Here is a 5609-nt window from a genome sequence, read left to right on the forward strand (position 1 = left end):
CCATTCAATTTAATCCGAGCTGTTGGTGAGTCATATAAGGATTTGATACACCCTATGAATTCCTCCCTGAAGCCAAAACGTTGTAGAACCAAATATACGAAGTCCCATCGTACAGAATCGAAAGCCTTTTCTGCTTCCAGGCTGATTGCCAGAGACCTGATTTTCCCATTTCTGATCACAAGTTAATATCGGTCAATGTCAACCTCACACTATCAAAAACAAAACTGCTACACTTTATTTCTTTCTGTAACACTGAGAACATTGATTTATCAGCTCTTTCCAGTGAAAATGATAACTTCCCCAGCAGAGATAACTTATCCACCCCTGATGAACTGGTTTCGTATTACAACAATGGACTTCATAGTCTTTTTGAGGTTGCCTGGAATGTCTTTAAGGATGCTCTTTCTAAAGCTAAATCAACATATTATGCACATTTAATCCAGTGTAACACCTTTATGAACTTTTTAACGCCAAAATTGAAAATATTCACCAGCAACTGACCGCATCTAAAAATACTACTGTTCTTTTTGATCTTTGCAGTGCAGCCTTTAGCCCTTTTTAAATTGGAATTGTGCAAATTTACAGGAAAGTCCAATCAGTCTTCCTTCAGCATTGGCAGTATAAAAACAAAATCAGGGAGTGCAGCAAAATGCCGCCTGCCTACTTTTGTTCATATAGAATGTGCTTTTTTCGGGGCAATGGGGTGCGTGAGCAAGTGACAAAACCTGTAGCTCAGCATGTGACGTAAACAGTGACATACTCCGAGGGAAGGCGCGGCTGGTCAATCCTTCAACGATTCTCTCATAAGTTGCCCGTCCTTCACCATTCCTGTCATTTGACAGTTAATGGCCTCTTCATTTGCGAGGACAAGGAGGGCGCGCAATTCGTTGTCTCCCCAGTTGCTCATCTTTACAGTGTCTTTCAGTTTTGCTTTTCCCTCTTGCTACTAGCTGCTCATTCCTGCTATCAGCTGTTTCATGTTTATCCACCGCCAGTGGGTCGCACGTGCGGCGTCATCAACAGCTCCTCCCACAAGTCATCAACAGCACAGGGCGCCTCATTCTTTTTAAACCAAAAAGGTTCCGCCAATATGTCTACCCTATGAGGCGGAAAATTGGGCACCGCGGATCAACTCACCAATCCAGCTCTGTGTGTCTAAACGCTACAGCTGGCCAGCAAAACGGCCCAACATTCTCCAAAGATCTGGCAGTGTAAAAGGGGCTACAGATACAATTTCACATAACATCCTTCTAGAGACACTAGCTACCACTGGTATCACTGGCGCTGTTCTCGACTGGTTTAAATCATATCTCTCTGGCCATACGCATTTTGTTCAAATCAGAAATTTCAGATCCAACTCTTTTCCAGTTACTTGTGGTGTTTCTCAAGGCTTTGTCCTAGGTCCCCTTTTATTTATCATCTACCTTCTACCTCTTGGCCATACCTTCAGAAAACTTGGTATTCATTTCCACTGTTATGCTGACGACACCCAGCTCTATCTATCCACTAGGCCTACTTTGCCCATCACTTACACCTCAGAGCGCTGCTATCCTTCTTCATTCTTTGGTTACATCTTGTATTGATTACTGCAATTCCTCTTCCTGTACTCTTTGGGCTTCCTCCAAAGTGTCTTCATTAACTCCAGTTATTCTAGAAATCATTACTAGAGCCACCTCCATAGATCATATCACACCTGTTCTCCAGCAACTTTACTGGCTTTCTATATCGCATCAATTTCAAGATTCGGCTTCTCACCTTCAAGGCCCTTCACAATCAAGCTCCTTCGTACCTGTCTGAACTCCTTCATATCTACTCACCCTCCTGTACTCTTAGATCCTCTTCTGCAATCCAACTCACATTACCATCTACCCGCTTGTCTACCATGGGTTCTAGACCTTTCAGCCATTCTGCCCCAGGCCTCTGGAACTCTCTCTCCCATGACATTCACAATACTGACTCCCTTTCCACTTTTAAATCCTGTCTGAAAACACACCTTTTTAAGATGGCATATTCAGTCTGATTTAATGGTGACACCCATATTGAGTCTTGCACTGATGATGATTTTATTATGTTGATTTTATACCTAATATTTACAATTAATAATAATAATTACATATTATTTTTGTCTAGTCTTTTTATTAACTTTTAATGTATATTACTGAATTGTTTGATTTTTATTATCTATGGACACATTACTACTTGTTACTTGTTGTTACTACTTGTGTCTTGTAAGGTGTCCTTGAGTGCTCTGAAAGGCTATAAATACAATTATTTTTTTAAAATGATAATTATTATCATTATGATTAATATTATTGTTTCACACAGGTTTGGAGAATGTTCACCAAAATAAAATAACATGAACAACACATTGACTCAGCTACATAAGCACTGGCTCTCTGGTAGGGAGGGCCTGCCCACGTCTCTAAAAAAGGTTGGGGCCGCCCCTGTCCATGGAACATTCTGACGGGATTAAAATCACTGGTGATACCAGCAGTAGCCGCCTTTTCTGACGATTGAATGTTGCGCTTATTTCCGAAACTCGCCTTACTGCTCCGAATAAAACCGTGCGTCCACCTGCCAGCGGCACTGCCGGGGCAGGCAGCTCATTTCGGATATTTCCATCCTCTGTGTCATCCCACACATCCGCCCGTTCGTGAAATGCCTGGCCGCCTCTGGGCTGCAGGACAGAATGAGGATTGGCCTGGGTGTCATCCCGCAGCCCTGTCCGCTCGGGGCATTCTGGTCTCAGTGCGTTAGCTAGCTGACAGGTTTTATTCTGAGAAGAAACCCATGGATTGTCCGGCATGTTAAAGGGCTTAATGTACAACAAACGTGAGGTTTCTCTCGGTTTGACTGGAACAATGCGAAAGCAAGTGTGGCGGTGGCTCGACAGGGTTTCCGAAAACTACGAGCAGGAGATGCTCCACAGGGCGTCTGCTGGTGTCTCTCCGCTCCAAGAAAAGATGAGTTTACAAATTCTCCTGTAGGATACTACCACCTGCGGTTTATCAAATCAAGGCTGGAGATAGCACCTGACGGCGGACACACCAGCAAACCCTATATGAATGGTGATGAGTCCACATTGTGTGCTGCCACTCGGTCTGGGAATTTATTGGCGACCGGCACGAGCTTCTGTGGAAAAAACGGAGACATGACATGCACAAGAAAAAAGAGGAAACGCTGCTTTGGCTTCTTAAAACCCTTTGTTTTATAAAGGGAGTCCGCAGCAGGCTTCCTTGATACATTTGACAAAGATCTGGACCGCTGACACAGCTGTCAATACAGCACCAGGTGCGGCTGCCTTTATTTACAGTCGTTTCCAGCTAGTCATTTGTCTGTGGGAACAGCCAGGTGGATCTCTGTAGCACACATTTCATGTGGACTGCAATAGACGGCCTGCCTGCTACAGTGTGGAGGAGAGCAGTTCACAGCAGGTAAGCAGCATAACATGACTACCATTTTGTATTGCCTACAGGTCCCCGGTCTGCAAAATGTCATGTGGCCTGCCTCTGCATTCTTGCATGCCATTTGTTTGAGTGTTAAAAGCTCATGCTGCGTTAGCAGCCTCTTGTAGGCCCAGACTGTCACAGCTCTCTGGGACTGGTGCCTTTTGTCTGCCTCAGCCTTTTTTCATGATCCTCTAATGAGGGGTTGCATTATGCTGAGCAAATCCTAATGTTTGATGCATGCATCAGAGCAGCATACAGTGGTCAGTGTGACAGCATGTTGTGTTGATGATGAATAATACAGAATTTCCACCAGCTGTAGGGCCTCGCTCAGCACTGGGACAACAAAGTGATTTAATATCATTTGGTGTAATGTACCCCCCAGAGAATACACGGCCACTTGCTGAAGTAATGCAGGCTGTGTGGTGTGTGATTTGAAGCCACCCAGGCTCTAATGCTGGACTGCAGTAGCTGGTGGCTCTCCAGTCCTCATCAGACCTGTCGGCTCCATGTGAGGAGGCCTGATGCTGGGCCCTGCTGTCAGAGACCAACTCTGTCTACATCTTATCCAGTGAGCTTTGTCGCCTCCTCCCACCAGCATCAAGTCAGAGGTATTGGGCTGCTGTTGCTACCCAGTTCCTGACAGTGACTCTGCCCTCCGCCGCCAACCAATTTCCAGCTTCGCAGAGCCCCTCCTTCAAGACACACAGCCTCTTTCACAGCTCCTGTATTTCCCAGCCTGTGGAGCTATGAGGACTGCAACGCCAAAAAGGACCTGATAAAAACAGTTGATGGAAGTGTAATTGATTAAATGATTTTATCTTGATTTGCTAAACTTCTTTCTTGTTCATCAGGCCATTTTCCACTCATATGGAGTGTGTTTACACTCATCCTTCAAAGGTGCACCAAGTGACCAAGTGACCACAGACCATTTTCTAATTCACAATGAAAATAAAATGATTCACAAAGCAAGTTGAATATTCCTGGTATACAGGTATACTAGCAGCTGTGTAAGGTACTTAGGTATAATGGTGCTTTGAGCTAAATGCTAACTTCAGCATGCTAACATTCTCATAATGACAATGCTAACAAGCTGATATTTTGCAGGCAATACTGCCTATGTTCATCATCTTTTTAGTGACCATGATAGTATGTTAACATTTGCTAATTAACACTAAACACCGTTGAGAGTGTGTGAATTCTGCACGGTGACAGAAGACACTGGCTTTTGAAAAATGTTAGCAGTTCAAATCAAGTTGCATTCACTTTAGTACTTGGAAAAAGGTAGTAATATCTGATCTTGATTTCAAAACCTGGGGAACAAATAACACTAGCATGAAAGGAGAAAGGTTGTTGTAGTTTGGGTGAACAACTCTTTAACGTTTAACCCTGATCTTCAGTTCTTGACTTACTACCCAGCTAGGCCCAGCAGTAGACCTACACTCCAGTGGATAATGCTTAAAAGTTTTTCAGAAAAAAAAAAAAAAAAAAAGTTTGTTACATGAAAGTGTTGTAGTCTTTTGACATTTATTTCAAGAACCAAGTCAAAATCCAAAACATTTTTGTAGGGCTGTAGTCTCTTGGTCGACTAGTGCTCTCATCCGACCAGATTCTCATTGGTCGAATAATCGCCGTGTTACTTTCATAAGGAGAAAAGTTCTACATCAATAGCTTTCCAGAATTAATCCATTATTTCCTGCGGCGGGGGGGACAATCTAAGTTACCTGTGAAAATGGGGGTCAAAACACCCCCGTTGTTGACAGAAAGTTGAACTCGCCCAACCTGACGCTCTGCGTCGCGGTGACGCAGACCTCCTGTCAGTTTCTGTATACTGACACCTTTTCCCTCAGTGGAAACGAAGCTTGTATTTACTTGTACAGTATGTCACAGATAAGAAACAATAAATTGTGAAGAGAGTAAAGCCTCCACTAAAATAGCATTTAAAGGGCCAGTGTGTAATATTTGGCATGGTTTATTGTCAATCTGAATCTGAATCTGAATATTCTACCCATTAATATGTTTATATAAGTGTATAATCGCTATAAAATAAAATTCGTTTGGTTTTCGTAGCCTTATAATTATGCTTTTATATATATATATATATATATATATATATATATACATAGATACATATATATATATATATATATATATATATATATA

General features: G+C 42.7%; 1 protein-coding gene across 1 annotated transcript in view; it reads left to right on the forward strand.

Moving 5' to 3' along the window:
* The first annotated feature begins 2458 nt into the window (after positions 1-2458).
* gpr173 (G protein-coupled receptor 173) overlaps positions 2459-5609 on the forward strand; it is an 8503-nt gene continuing 5352 nt past the window's right edge. Inside the window, exon 1 of the mRNA XM_050064701.1 lies at positions 2459-3434. The gene's annotated coding sequence lies outside the window, so the exon portion shown is untranslated. The remainder of the gene's footprint in view (positions 3435-5609) is intronic.

Source organism: Epinephelus moara, chromosome 16 (genome assembly GCF_006386435.1).
Source record: "Epinephelus moara isolate mb chromosome 16, YSFRI_EMoa_1.0, whole genome shotgun sequence".
Taxonomy (NCBI): domain Eukaryota; kingdom Metazoa; phylum Chordata; class Actinopteri; order Perciformes; family Serranidae; genus Epinephelus; species Epinephelus moara.